This window comes from Oncorhynchus mykiss, chromosome 9 (genome assembly GCF_057628025.1).
Source record: "Oncorhynchus mykiss isolate SJ-2025 chromosome 9, ASM5762802v1, whole genome shotgun sequence".
Lineage (NCBI taxonomy): Eukaryota > Metazoa > Chordata > Actinopteri > Salmoniformes > Salmonidae > Oncorhynchus > Oncorhynchus mykiss.
Genome location: NC_143030.1, coordinates 82,384,899 through 82,400,953, shown reverse-complemented (window position 1 = coordinate 82,400,953; position 16,055 = coordinate 82,384,899). Strand labels below are relative to the sequence as shown.

The window sequence follows — 16,055 nt, the reverse complement described above, 5'->3', positions numbered from 1 at the left end:
TAAAAAAAAAAATCCCATTCGTATGGATGTCCTGTCCTGCGTAAATTAACTTTAATGATTAACTGTCGTCCAATCATATTCCCGGAGAAAGAGTGTGCGTTGTATACACCAATCATATTGTCGAAACAACTGTCATGCACCGCCCAACTACACAAAATGAAGCCATTTTGCAAATATAATTTTTGGAGCTGAACTAACACACCCTCCTTCACTCAGTAGCTAGGGAACACATTACACCAGAAAACTTAACTTGAACGTGAGGAAGGTAAGATATTTATGATTTGCACAATAACGAGTGTTTTATTGCAATCGTCCATATGCTGTCTAAACTGTTCATTGAGGCTGGTCCCAAAGCTAATCGTGTTTACAACCACCTTCACCAACATCACTATCAGCTGGCACTAACTAAATATTACTCTTTCGGTTATATTCTCTGTGTTATGTTTGCAAGCGATCCGGGATATTTATCTGCAATTGCAAATGATTATTCTGTGCATCAGTGCATGCAGGCAGTTCGCGGTGTCCCTGTCAGTCTGTGCTGGTTTCGTGTGTCCGACTGTCGGTCATCGAGGGTCAGTGGGTACAATGACGTCCTTTATTTACATCGGTGCCGGCTGGTCGATTCACTGCCCGTCTCAGTGGAGCTGTCAAATATTATGACAGACAAAAACAGAAAGACCCGTTTGCACATTTTTTTTTGCAGGCCATATAATAATTTGGTCAGGTAAAAATGTATTTGACCTCGCATGTCACAAGCTGACATAATGGCAGGCAACTTTGTAGGCTTTTACATTAGAGATTTGCAAAATCCATGAAAAAAAATGCAAATCTCTGTCAAACCTTAGCGCCCCCCTTTTGTCAATAGTGTGCAACTGCAGCTTGCAATTCAGAGCATTCCTGCATCTGCACGGAATGCCCCCCCCAGCAACCTCATTGGTTCCTGCATGAACGCCCCCCCCCCCCCAGCAACCTCATTGGTTCCTGTATGAATGCCCCCCACCCCCCAGCAACCTCATTGGTTCCTGCATGAACGCCCCCCCCCCCCCCCCCAGCAACCTCATTGGGTCCTGCATGAACGCCCCCCCCCCAGCAACCTCATTGGGTCCTGCATGAACGCCCCCCCCCCCCAGCAACCTCATTGGTTCCTGTATGAATGCCCCCCACCCCCCAGCAACCTCATTGGTTCCTGCATGAACGTCCCCCCCCCCCCCCACCAGCAACCTCATTGGGTCCTGCATGGACGCCCCCCCCCCCCCAGCAACCCCATTGGTTCCTGTATGAATGCCCCCCCCCAGCAACCTCATTGGTTCCTGCATGAACGCCCCCCCCCCCCCCCCCCAGCAACCTCATTGGTTCCTGCATGACCGCCCCCCCCCCCCCCCCAGCAACTTCATTGGTTCCTGCATGACCGCCCCCCCCCTCCCCAGCAACCTCATTGGTTCCTGCATGACCGCCCCCCCCCCCAGCAACCTCATTGGTTCCTGCATGAACGCCCCCCACCCCCCAGCAACCTCATTGGTTCCTGCATGACCGCCCCCCCCACCCCCCCAAGAGAACGAGGTGACATTATCAGATATGAAGGCTGCAAGAGAACGAGGTGACATTATCAGATATGAAGGCTGCAAGAGAACGAGGTGACATTATCAGATATGAAGGCTGCAAGAGAACGAGGTGACATTATCAGATATGAAGGCTGCAAGAGAACGAGGTGACATTATCAGATATGAAGGCTGCAAGAGAACGAGGTGACATTATCAGATATGAAGGCTGCAAGAGAACGAGATGACATTATCAGATATGAAGGCTGCAAGAGAACGAGGTGACATTATCAGATATGAAGGCTGCAAGAGAACGAGGTGACATTATCAGATATGAAGGCTGCAAGACAACGAGGTCTGTGTTATTTTCAGATATGAAGGCTGCAGGAGAACGAGGTGACATTATCAGATATGAAGGCTGCAAGACAACGAGGTGACATTATCAGATATGAAGGCTGCAAGAGAACGAGGTGACATTATCAGATATGAAGGCTGCAAGAGAACGAGGTGACATTATCAGATATGAAGGCTGCAAGACAACGAGGTCTGTGTTATTTTCAGATATGAAGGCTGCAGGAGAACGAGGTGACATTATCAGATATGAAGGCTGCAAGAGAACGAGGTGACATTATCAGATATGAAGGCTGCAAGACAACGAGGTGACATTATCAGATATGAAGGCTGCAAGACAACGAGGTGACATTATCAGATATGAAGGCTGCAAGAGAACGAGATGACATTATCAGATATGAAGGCTGCAAGAGAACGAGGTGACATGATCAAATATGAAGGCTGCAAGAGAACGAGGTGACATTATCAAATATGAAGACTGCAAGAGAACGAGGTGACATTATCAGATATGAAGGCTGCAAGAGAACGAGATGACATGATCAAATATGAAGGCTGCAAGAGAACGAGGTGACATTATCAGATATGAAGGCTGCAAGAGAACGAGGTGACATTATCAAATATGAAGGCTGCAAGAGAACGAGGTGACATTATCAGATATGAAGGCTGCAGGAGAACGAGGTGACATAGCATATCTGAGGTACGACAAACTGATTGTTCACCCTCCCTCCCAAGGAGTTAGGAGGAGCGACAGACAAGTAATTACACACACACACACACACACACACACACACACACACACACACACACACACACACACTACCTGAGTATCTGCTGATTCATGTTTGGACCAATAAACACTGTAAATATACTAAAGAAAGTATGTTAATTTGTCACTGGCATATATATAGTTTAAGGCACAAAATTAATTAAATATGCTGTCTTGTGCAGTCAAACAATATTAAATTATTGGCAATATCAGAGACTCACTTGGGCTCTTCTATTGAGGAAGCTGAGATCTCTATACATGGATACAATATGTTCAGGAGGGACAGAAATAGATCTGGGGGTTGGAGTTGCAGTTTACATCCAGAGTCAGACTCCAGCTAAATAACATCGTCAGGACTTAATGTTGACTGGATTAGAGACACTGTGGGTACAGCTGCTATAGGCTCTATGGGTACAGCTGCTATAGGCTCTATGGGTACAGCTGCTATAGGCTCTATGGGTACAGCTGCTATAGGCTCTATGGGTACAGCTGCTATAGACTCTATGGGTACAGCTGCTATAGACTCTATGGGTACAGGTGTATCTACCACGTGGGAAACCTATACTAGTTGGTTGCTGCTATAGGCTCTATGGGTACAGCTGCTATAGGCTCTATGGGTACAGCTGCTATAGGCTCTATGGGTACAGCTGCTATAGGCTCTATGGGTACAGGTGTATCTACCACGTGGGAAACCTATACTAGTTGGTTGCTGCTATAGGCTCTATGGGTACAGCTGCTATAGGCTCTATGGGTACAGCTGCTATAGGCTCTATGGGTACAGCTGCTATAGGCTCTATGGGTACAGCTGCTATAGGCTCTATGGGTACAGGTGTATCTACCACGTGGGAAACCTATACTAGTTGGTTGCTGCTATAGGCTCTATGGGTACAGCTGCTATAGGCTCTATGGGTACAGCTGCTATAGGCTCTATGGGTACAGCTGCTATAGACTCTATGGGTACAGCTGCTATAGACTCTATGGGTACAGGTGTATCTACCACGTGGGAAACCTATACTAGTTGGTTGCTGCTATAGGCTCTATGGGTACAGCTGCTATAGACCACCTAGTGCTGATGTCAAATATCTTGATGGAATTTGCTAAATGTTGGAAAAGGTATCTGATGAAAATAAGAAAATATATTTTTTGGGGAGATATGAATATAGATTTAACACCAACTGAAACATATTTCTGTTGCCAATGTACAGTCGTGGCCAAAAGTTTTGAGAATGACACAAATCTTAATTTTCACAAAGTCTGCAGCCTCATTTTGTATGATGGTAATTTGCATACACTCCAGAATGTTATGAAGAGTGATCAGATGAATTGCAAAGTCCCTCTTTGCCATGCAAATGAACTGAATCCCCAAAAACATTTCCACTGCATTTCAGCCCTGCCACAAAAGGACCAGCTGACATGTCAGTGATTATCTCGTTAACACAGGTGTGAGTGTTGACGAGGACAAGGCTGGAGATCACTCTGTCATGCTGATTGAGTTTGAATAACAGACTGGAAGGAGGGTGGTGCTTGGAATCATTGTTCTTCCTCTGTCAACCATGGTTACCTGCAAGGAAACACGTGCCGTCATCATTGCTTTGCACAAAAAGGGCTTCACATGCAAGGATATTGCTGCCAGTAAGATTGCACCTAAACCAACCATTTATCAGATCATCAAGAACTTCAAGGAGAGCGGTTCAGTTGTTGTGAAGAAGGTTTCAGGGCGCCCAAGAAAGTCCAGCAAGCGCCAGGGCCGTCTCCTAAAGTTGATTCAGCTGAGGGATCGGGGCACCACCAGTACAGAGCTTGCTCAGGAATGGCAGCAGGCAGGTGTGAGTGCATCTGCACACACAGTGAGGCGAAGACTTTTGGAGGATGGCCTGGTGTCAAGAAGGGCAGCAAAGAATCCACTTCTCTCCAGGAAAAACATCAGGGACAGACTGATATTCTGCAAATGGTACAGTGATTGGACTGCTGAGGACTGAGGTAAAGTCATTTTCGCTGATGAATCCCCTTTCCCATTGTTTGGGGCATCTGGAAAAAAGCTTATCCGGAGAAGACGAGGTGAGCGCTACCATCAGTCCTGTGTCATGCCAACAGTAAAGCATCCTGAGACCATTCATGTGTGGGGTTGCTTCTCAGCCAAGGGAGTGGGCTCACTCACAATTTGCCAAAGAACACAGCCATGAATAAAGAATGGTACCAACACATCCCCCGAGGGCAACTTTCCCAACCATCCAGGAACAGGTTGGTGATGAACAATGCCTTTTCCAGCATGATGGAGCACTTTCCCATGAGGCAAAAAGGATAACTAAGTGGCTCGGGGAACAAAACATCTATATTTTGGGTACATGGCCAGGAAACTCCCCAGACCTTAATCCCATTGAGAATTTGTGGTCAATCCTCAAGAGGGGGGTGGCCACACAAAAACTAACGAATTCTGACAAACTCCAAGCATTGATTATGCAAGAATGGGCTGCCATCAGTCAGGATGTGGTCCAGAAGTCAATTGACAGCATGCCAGGGAGGATTGCAGAGGTCTTGAAAAAGAAGGGTCAACACTGCAAATATTGACTCTTTGCATCAACTTCATGTAATTGTCAATAAAAGCCTTTGACACTTATGAAATGCTTGTAATTATACTTCAGTATTCCATAGTAACATCTGACACAAATATCTAAAGACACAGAGGCAGCAGACTTTGTGGAAAATAATAATTGTGTCATTCTCAAAACTTTTGGCCACGACTGTATATAACCTGACCAGATCGTTTACTAATAGGTCTGGTATTACATCATCATGTCACGCCCTGACCTAAGATATCTCTGTTTTTTTAATATTTTGGTTAGGTCAGGGTGTGACTTGGGTGGATACGCTAATTTTGTATTGTCTAGTTTTTTTTTTGCATGTCTAGGGTTTTGTAGGTCTAGGTATTTGTATGTTTATGGTGGCCTGATATGGTTCCCAATCAGTTAGCTGTTTATCGTTGTCTCTGATTGGGGATCATATTTAGGCAGCCCTGTTTCCCACTTTCTGTTGTGGGTTCTTGTCTATGTGTCGTTGCCTGTCAGCTCTCATTTGTATAGCGTCACGTGTCGTTTTGTTATTTTGGTTAGTTTGTTCAGAGTTCATTCTTATAAGTAAAGAATGTACGCGTACCACGCTGTGCCTTGGTCAGATTCATACAACGAACGTGACACATCAACTTGTATCGATCACAAGCTGTATCAGTGGCACTAGGTTACAATAATCATAACCTGGTTGAACTCACTAGGAACACTAAAATACCAGAGGCTGGCCCTAAGGTAATCTACCACAGGTCCTACAGAGGGTTCAATCAGGACTCACTCACTAGGAACACTACAATACCTGGCCCTAAGGTAATCTACCACAGGTCCTATAGAGGGTTCAATCAGGACTCACTCACTAGGAAAACTACAATACCAGAGGCTCTAAGGTAATCTACCACAGGTCCTACAGAGGGTTCAATCAGGACTCATTTGTGGATGATATTAAGAAGGTTAGAAGTGTGTGGTGAGGATGATCCTGAAATGGCACTAAGTTTGTTTAAGAAGTTATTTATGAGTTTCGCTGATAATCACGCCCCTTTAAGAAGTTATTTATGAGTATAGCTGATAAACACGCCCCTTTATAGAAGTTATTTATGAGTATAGCTGATAAACACGCCCCTTTAAGAAGTTATTTATGAGTATAGCTGATAAACACGCCCCTTTAAGAAGTTATTTATGAGTATAGCTGATAAACACGCCCCTTTATAGAAGTTATTTATGAGTATAGCTGATAAACACGGCCCTTTATAGAAGTTATTTATGAGTATAGCTGATAAACACGCCCCTTTAAGAAGTTATTTATGAGTATAGCTGATAAACACGCCCCTTTATGGAAGTTATGAGTTTCGCTGATAAACACGCCCCTTTAAGAAGTTATTTATGAGTATAGCTGATAAACACGCCCCTTTATGGAAGTTATTTATGAGTTTCGCTTATAAACACGCCCCTTTAAGAAGTTATTTATGAGTATAGCTGATAAACACGCCCCTTTAAGAAAATGCACTGTGAGGTCAAACGGATTGATGATGAGCTGAGAAATGTCATGATGCCAAAAAAAGTAGCAGATAAATCTGGCACTTTTTGTTTGATTGGCAAAGTTATTGTAAATGAAGAAATCTTGTGACCAATCTAAACAAAGGAAAGAAGGAGGGATTCTATCAGCACAACATTGATGAAGTAAAGGATGATGGGGAAAAAACTGTGGAGAACGTTGAACACTATTATGGGTAGGAATTCAAACGTGTCAGCCTCTTTTGTCGAATCAGAGGGTATATTTATTACTAAACCACACGACATCGCAAACTACTTTAATGAATATTTTTTTAAGGCAAAGTGGACAAGTTGAGGAATGCTATGATTCCATGTGATATACCCCTATAAAAGGTTGTATCATGAAGGAGAGGCAAGGCAGGTTTGAATTTCATCAAGTTGAAAAGGAAGAGGTAGAAAGGATGCTGTTGTCACCTGGTACAGATAACCTAGATGCCAAATTGCTTAGAGTTACAGCTAACCAAATATCAGCCCCAATCTCTCCTATTTTTAAAAAGTGCTTGATGTGGGTCCAGAAGTCTGGAAAGAGTCGAAGGTTATTCCACTACCTAAGGATAAAAAAATATGCATTTACATACACTCAATTAGTATTTGGTAGCATTGCCTTTACATTGTTCAACTTGGGTCAAACGTTTCGGTTAGCCTTCCACAAGCTTCCCACAATAAGTTGGGTAAATTTTGGCCCATTCCTCCTGACAGAGCTGGTGTAACTGAGTCAGGTTTGTAGGACTTCTTACTAGCCCACGCTTTTTCAGTTCTGCCGACAAATTTTCTACAGGATTGAGGTCAGGGCTTTGTGATAGCCACTCCAATACCTTGACTTTGTTGTCCTTAAGCCATTTTGCCACAACTTTGGAAGTATGCTTGTGGTCATTGTCCATTTGGAAGACCCATTTGCATCCAAGCTTTAACTTCCTGACTAATGTCTTGAGATGTTGCTTCAATATATCCACATAATTTTCTTGCCTCATGATGCCATCTATTTTGTGAAGTGCACCAGTCCCTCCTGCAGCAAAGCACCCCCACAACACGATGCTGCTACCCCCGTGCTTCACGGTTGGGATGGTGTTCTTCGGCTTGCAAGCCTCCCCCTTTTTCCTCCAAACATAACGATGGTTATTAAGGCCAAACAGTTCTATTTTTGTTTCATCAGACCAGAGGACATTTCTCCAAAAAGTATGATCTTTGTCCGCATGTGCAGTTGCCTGCAACATCTTCACAAGGTCCTTTGCTGTTGTTCTGGGATTGATTTGCACTTTTCGCCTCAAAGTACGTTCATCTCTAGGAGATAGAACGCGTCTCTCCTCCCTAAGCTGTATGACGGCTGCGTGGTCCCATGGTGTTTATACTTGCGTACTATTGTTTGTACAGATGAACGTGGTACCTTCAGGCGTTTGGAAATTGCTCCCAAGGATGAACCAGACTTGTGTAGGTCTACAATTGTTTTTCTGAGGTCTTGTCTGATTTCTTTTGATTTTCCCATGATGTCAAGCAAAGAGGCACTGAGTTTGAAGGTAGGCCTTGAAATACATCCACAGGTACACCTCCAAATGATGTCAATTAGCCTATCAGAAGCTTCTAAAACCATGACATCATTTTCTGGAATGTTCCAAGCTGTTTAAAGGCACAGTCAACATAGTGTATGTAAACTTCTGACCCACTGGAATTGTGATACAGTAAATTATAAGTGAAATAAGGCTGACCGGAACATATTCCAGTCGGCGTGATCATAACAATCTTGAAGCGTTGCTTCCGGTTGGTCGGAAAAGCGTTGAATGGTTCTCGTCACTGGTACATCCAGTTTTAGCTTCTGTCTGTAAGACGGAAGGAGCAAGATGGCATCGTGGTCGGATTTGCCCTAGGAGGGCGCGGGAAGAGTAGCAGTGGTCGAGGGTATTGTGCATGCATGTAGCGCAATTAATATGCTGGAAAGAATTTAGGTAGACTTGTTCTCAAATTTGTTTTGGTAAAATCCCTAGCTACAATAAATGCAGCCTCAGGATGTATGGTTTCCAGTTTGCATGTAGTCCAGTGAAGTTCCTTGATGGCCATCTTGGTGTCTGCTTGAGGGGGAATCTATACAGCTGTGACTCTAACTGACAAGAATTCTCTTGGTAGATAAAATGGCAGGCCCTTGATTGTAAGGAATTCTAGATTGGGTCAGCAGAAGGACTTGAGTTCCTGTATGTTGTTATGATTACACCATGAGTCGTTAATCATAAAGCATGCACCCCTGCCCTTCTTCTTCCCAGAGAGGTGTTTATCTCTCTCTGATGTTATTTCTATTTCCTGTCCAGTCGTATGGTCTATCGCATTAGATGTTCTTTCTATTTCCTGTCCAGTCGTATGGTCTATCGCATTAGATGTTCTTTCTATTTCCTGTCCAGTCATATGGTCTATCACATTAGATGTTATTTATATTTTCTGTCCAGTCATATGGTCTATCGCATTAGATGTTATTTATATTTCCTGTCCAGTCATATGGTCTATCGCATTAGATGTTCTTTCTATTTCCTGTCCAGTCATATGGTCTATCACATTAGATGTTATTTATATTTTCTGTCCAGTCATATGGTCTATCGCATTAGATGTTATTTATATTTCCTGTCCAGTCATATGGTCTATCGCATTAGATGTTCTTTCTATTTTCTGTCCAGTCATATGGTCTATCGCATTAGATGTTCTTTCTATTTCCTGTCCAGTCATATGGTCTATCACATTAGATGTTATTTATATTTTCTGTCCAGTCATATGGTCTATCGCATTAGATGTTATTTATATTTCCTGTCCAGTCATATGGTCTATCACATTAGATGTTATTTATATTTTCTGTCCAGTCATATGGTCTATCGCATTAGATGTTATTTATATTTTCTGTCCAGTCATATGGTCTATCACATTAGATGTTATTTATATTTTCTGTCCAGTCATATGGTCTATCACATTAGATGTTCTTTCTTGAAGGTGGATTGGTCAAGAGTTCCATTCAACTATGGCTCGATATAGAACTGTGTATTTAAGGCCATTTGTCCTTGGCTTGGGTTGTCTTAGCTGCCCTGAATTTGCCTGTCTGGTTTGGTGGTTATGCGTGTTGCTAGTATGTACTTTTTGAACTTTTTTTACCAATGACCTGCCACTGGCATTAAACAAAGCATGTGTGTCCATGTATGCTGATGATTCAACCATATACGCATCAGCAACCACAGCTAATGAAGTCACTGAAGCCCTTAACAAAGAGTTGCAGTCTGTTTTAGAATGGGTGGCCAGTAATATACTGGTCCTGAACATCTCTAAAACTAAGAGCATTGTATTAGGTACAAATCATTCCTTAAGTTCTAGACCTCCCCTGAATCTGGTAATGAATGGTGTCACACTGGTGTTGCTGCTGAACAAGTTGAGGAGACTAAATTACTTGGCGTTACCTTAGATTGTAAACTGTCATGGTCAAAACATATAGATTCAATGGTTGTAGAGATGGGAAGAGGTCTGTCTGTAATATAGAGATGGGGAGAGGTTTGTCTGCAATGAAGAGATGGGGAGAGGTCTGTCTGCAATGAAGAGATGGGGAGAGGTCTGTCTGTAATACAGAGATGGGGAGAGGTCTGTCTGTAATAAAGAGATGGGGAGAGGTCTGTCTGTATTTTAGAGATGGGGAGAGGTCTGTCTGTAATATAGAGATGGGGAGAGGTCTGTCTGTAATAAAGAGATGGAGAGAGGTCTGTCTGTATTTTAGAGATGGGGAGAGGTCTGTCTGTAATAAAGAGATGGGGAGAGGTCTGTAATAAAGAGATGGGGAGAGGTCTGTCTGCAATGAAGAGATGGGGAGAGGTCTGTCTGCAATAAAGAGATGGGGAGAGGTCTGTCTGTAATAAAGAGATGGGGAGAGGTCTGTCTGTAATAAAGAGATGGGGAGAGGTCTGTCCGTAATATAGAGATGGGGAGAGGTCTGTCCGTAATAAAGAGATGGGGAGAGGTCTGTCTGTAATATAGAGATGGGGAGAGGTCTGTCCGTAATAAAGAGATGGGGAGAGGTCTGTCTGTAATAAAGAGATGGGGAGAGGTCTGTCTGTAATAAAGAGATGGGGAGAGGTCTGTCCGTAATAAAGAGATGGGGAGAGGTCTGTCTGTAATAAAGAGATGGGGAGAGGTCTGTCTGTAATAAAGAGATGGGGAGAGGTCTGTCTGTAATATAGAGATGGGGAGAGGTCTGTCTGTAATAAAGAGATGGGGAGAGGTCTGTCTGTAATAAAGAGATGGGGAGAGGTCTGTCTGTAATAAAGAGATGGGGAGAGGTCTGTCTGTAATAAAGAGATGGGGAGAGGTCTGTCTGTAATAAAGAGATGGGGAGAGGTCTGTCTGTAATAAAGAGATGGGGAGAGGTCTGTCCGTAATAAAGAGATGGGGAGAGGTCTGTCTGTAATAAAGAGATGGGGAGAGGTCTGTCTGTAATAAAGAGATGGGGCGAGGTCTGTCTGTAATAAAGAGATGGGGAGAGGTCTGTCTGTAATAAAGAGATGGGGAGAGGTCTGTCTGTAATAAAGAGATGGGGAGAGGTCTGTCTGTAATAAAGAGATGGGGAGAGGTCTGTCTGTAATAAAGAGATGGGGAGAGGTCTGTCTGTAATAAAGAGATGGGGAGAGGTTTGTCTGTAATATAGAGATGGGGAGAGGTCTGTCTGTAATAAAGAGATGGGGAGAGGTCTGTCTGTAATATAGAGATGGGGAGAGGTCTGTCTGTAATATGGAGATGGGGAGAGGTCTGTCTGTAATATAGAGATGGTGAGAGGTCTGTCTGTAATATAGAGATGGGGAGAGGTCTGTCTGTAATAAAGAGATGGGGAGAGGTCTGTCTGTAATATAGAGATGGGGAGAGGTCTGTCTGTAATATAGAGATGGGGAGAGGTCTGTCTGTAATATAGAGATGGGGAGAGGTCTGTCTGTAATAAAGAGATGGGGAGAGGTCTGTAATAAAGAGATGGGGAGAGGTCTGTCTGTATTTTAGAGATGGGGAGAGGTCTGTCTGTAATATAGAGATGGGGAGAGGTCTGTCTGTAATATAGAGATGGGGAGAGGTCTGTCTGTAATATAGAGATGGGGAGAGGTCTGTCTGTAATAAAGAGATGGGGAGAGGTCTGTAATAAAGAGATGGGGAGAGGTCTGTCTGTATTTTAGAGATGGGGAGAGGTCTGTCTGTAATATAGAGATGGGGAGAGGTCTGTCTGTAATATAGAGATGGGGAGAGGTCTGTAATAAAGAGATGGGGAGAGGTCTGTCTGTAATATAGAGATGGGGAGAGGTCTGTCTGTAATAAAGAGATGGGGAGAGGTCTGTCTGTAATATAGAGATGGGGAGAGGTCTGTCTGTAATAAAGAGATGGGGAGAGGTCTGTCTGTAATATAGAGATGGGGAGAGGTCTGTCTGTAATATAGAGATGGGGAGAGGTCTGTCTGTAATATAGAGATGGGGAGAGGTCTGTCTGTAATATAGAGATGGGGAGAGGTCTGTCTGTAATATAGAGATGCTCTTCTTTTTTGACGTCGCACTCCAAAAAGCAAGTTCTGCAGTCTCTAGTTTTGTCTAATCTTGATTATTGTCCAGTCGTGTGGTCCAGTGCTGCAAGGAGAGACCTAGTTAAACTGCAGCTGGCCAGAACAGAGCGACACCTCTTTCTCTTCATTGTAATCAGAGGACTAATATTATTACTATGCTGCCAGTCTCTCTTGGCTAAGAGTTGAGGAGAGACTGACTGCATCACTTCTTGTTTTTATAAGCAACATTAATGTGTTGATGTGTTGAAAATCCCTAATAGTTTGCACAGTCAACTTACACACAGCTCTGACACACACACTTACCCCACCAGACATGCCACCAGGGGTCTTTTCACAGTCCCCAAATCCAGAACACATTCAAGAAAGCGTACAGTATTAAATAGGGCCCTTATTGCATGGAACTTCCTTCCATCTCATATTGATCAAACAAACAGCAAACCTGGTTTCAAAAAACAGATAAAGCAACACCTCACGGGACAACGCCTCTCCCCCATGTGACCTAGATAATGTGCCTGTATGCATTGATATGTAGGCCAAGTATGCCGTTTTAAAAATATATGTAGTTCTGTCCTTGAGTTGTTCCTGTCTATTAATGTTCTGTGTTATGTCATGATTCATGTTCTGTATTCTGTGTTCTGTGTTCCGTGTTCCGTGTTCCGTGTTCCGTGTTCCGTGTTCCGTGTTCCGTGTTCCGTGTTCTGTGTTCTGTGTTCTGTGTGAACCCCAGGAAGAGTAGCTGCTGCTTTTGCAACAGCTAATGGGGATCCTCATAAAATACCAAATATGGACTAACTGGCCTGAAAAATACAGTTTTTTGTTGTTGAAAAATATAACATTCCTAAAAAAAATCATAAGACTGGATAGTAATTTGTTTTCAACGTGAAGCCATGAGAGATCCTGATGCGTTTGGATCATATTCATACGGATAGAGCAATGAAGAGATAATCTACCAGCCCTGTTTTGAGCAATGAAGAGATAACCTACCAGCCCTGTTTTGAGCAGAGAAGAGATAATCTATCAGCCCTGTTTTGAGCAATGAAGAGATAATCTACCAGCCCTGTTTTGAGCAGAGAAGAGATAATCTACCAGCCCTGTTTTGAGCAGAGAAGAGATAATCTACCAGCCCTGTTTTGAGCAGAGAAGAGATAATCTACCAGCCCTGTTTTGAGCAATGAAGAGATAATCTACCAGCCCTGTTTTGAGCAGAGAAGAGATAATCTACCAGCCCTGTTTTGAGCAGAGAAGAGATAATCTACCAGCCCTGTTTTAAGCAATGAAGAGATAACCTACCAGCCCTGTTTTGAGCAGAGAAGAGATAATCTACCAGCCCTGTTTTGAGCAGAGAAGAGATAATCTACCAGCCCTGTTTTGAGCAGAGAAGAGATCATCTATCAGCCCTGTTTTGAGCAGAGAAGAGATCATCTACCAGCCCTGTTTTGAGCAGAGAAGAGATAATCTACCAGCCCTGTTTTGAGCAGAGAAGAGATCATCTATCAGCCCTGTTTTGAGCAGAGAAGAGATAATCTACCAGCCCTGTTTTGAGCAGAGAAGAGATAATCTACCAGCCCTGTTTTGAGCAGAGAAGAGATAATCTACCAGCCCTGTTTTGAGCAATGAAGAGATAATCTACCAGCCCTGTATTGAGCAGAGAAGAGATAATCTACCAGCCCTGTTTTGAGCAATGAAGAGATAATCTACCAGCCCTGTTTTGAACAATGAAGAGATAATCTACCAGCCCTGTTTTGAGCAATGAAGAGATAATCTACCAGGATGGACAGTACTCTAAGTGTGATGGGACCAGGGATTGACCATATAACTGGACAGTACTCTAAGTGTGATAGGACCAGGGATTGACCATATAACTGGACAGTACTCTAAGTGTGATAGGACCAGGGACAGTACTCTAAGTGTGATAGGACCAGGGATTGACCATATAACTGGACAGTACTCTAAGTGTGATAGGACCAGGGATTGACCATATAACTGGACAGTACTCTAAGTGTGATAGGACCAGGGATTAACCATGTAACTGGACAGTACTCTAAATCTGATAGGACCAGGGATTGACCATATAACTGGACAGTACTCTAAGTGTGATAGGACCAGGGATTGACCATATAACTGGACAGTACTCTAAGTGTGATAGGACCAGGGATTGACCACGTTACTGGACAGTACTCTAAGTGTGATAGAACCAGAGATTGACCATATAACCAGACAGTACTCTAAGTGTTATAGGACCAGGGATTGACTATATAACTGGACAGTACTCTAAGTGTGATAAGACCAGGGATTGACCATATAACTGGACAGTACTCTAAGTGTGATAGGACCAGGGATTGACTATATAACTGGACAGTACTCTAAGTGTGATAGGACCAGGGATTGACTATATAACTGGACAGTACTCTAAGTGTGATAAGACCAGGGATTGACCATATAACTGGACAGTACTCTAAGTGTGATAGGACCAGGGATTGAGCATATAACTGGACAGTACTCTAAGTGTGATAGGACCAGCGATTGAATCACCTGATTGATGAGTGCTAGAATTTACATACTCTGAACATTTTCTTGTAACAGCAATTCCCTTAAATCAAATCAATTTTTATTTTATTGGTTACATACACATGGTTAGCAGATGTTATTCCGAGTGTAGCGAAATGCTTGTTCTTCTAGAATGTATACATGTCAATATATGGATGAGCAATGACAGAGCGGCATAGGCAAGATGCAAAAGATGGCATAAAATACAGTATATACATATGAGATGAGTAATGCAAGATAAGTACACATTATTTAATCAAGTGTCTAGAGATCCATTTATTACAGTGGCCAATGATTTCAAGTCTGTATGTTGGCAGCCGCCTCTCTGCTAGAGATGGCTGTTTAACAGTCTGATGGTATAGGGGTAGTCTGTATGTTGGCAGCAGCCTCTCTGCTAGAGATGGCTGTTTAACAGTCTGATGGTATAGGGGTAGTCTGTATGTTGGCAGCCGCCTCTCTGCTAGAGATGGCTGTTTAACAGTCTGATGGTATAGGGGTAGTCTGTATGTTGGTAGCCGCCTCTCTGCTAGAGATGGCTGTTTAACAGTCTGATGGTATAGGGGTAGTCTGTATGTTGGCAGCCGCCTCTCTGCTAGAGATGGCTGTTTAACAGTCTGATGGTATAGGGGTAGTCTGTATGTTGGTAGCCGCCTCTCTGCTAGAGATGGCTGTTTAACAGTCTGATGGTATAGGGGTAGTCTGTAAGTTGGTAGCCGCCTCTCTGCTAGAGATGGCTGTTTAACAGTCTGATGGTATAGGGGTAGTCTGTATGTTGGTAGCCGCCTCTCTGCTAGAGATGGCTGTTTAACAGTCTGATGGTATAGGGGTAGTCTGTAAGTTGGCAGCAGCCTCTCTCTGCTAGAGATGGCTGTTTAACAGTCTGATGGTATAGGGGTAGTCTGTAAGTTGGCAGCCGCCTCTCTGCTAGAGATGGCTGTTTAACAGTCTGATGGTATAGGGGTAGTCTGTAAGTTGGCAGCCGCCTCTCTGCTAGAGATGGCTGTTTAACAGTCTGATGGTATAGGGGTAGTCTGTAAGTTGGCAGCCGCCTCTCTGCTAGAGATGGCTGTTTAACAGTCTGATGGTATAGGGGTAGTCTGTATGTTGGCAGCCGCCTCTCTGCTAGAGATGGCTGTTTAACAGTCTGATGGTATAGGGGTAGTCTGTATGTTGGTAGCCGCCTCTCTGCT

The 16,055-nt window shown here is 43.5% G+C and overlaps 1 protein-coding gene across 3 annotated transcripts in view; it reads left to right on the top strand.

Moving 5' to 3' along the window:
- Positions 1-141: 141 nt before the first annotated feature.
- The window catches only part of LOC110532861 (RNA-binding protein 10), a 91,260-nt gene continuing 75,346 nt past the window's right edge, over positions 142-16,055 (top strand). The window contains exon 1 of one of the 3 annotated variants that reach the window (XM_036986980.2): positions 142-265. The gene's annotated coding sequence lies outside the window, so the exon portion shown is untranslated. The remainder of the gene's footprint in view (positions 266-16,055) is intronic. The other 2 variants (XM_090185582.1, XM_090185583.1) reach the window with 2 other exon arrangements.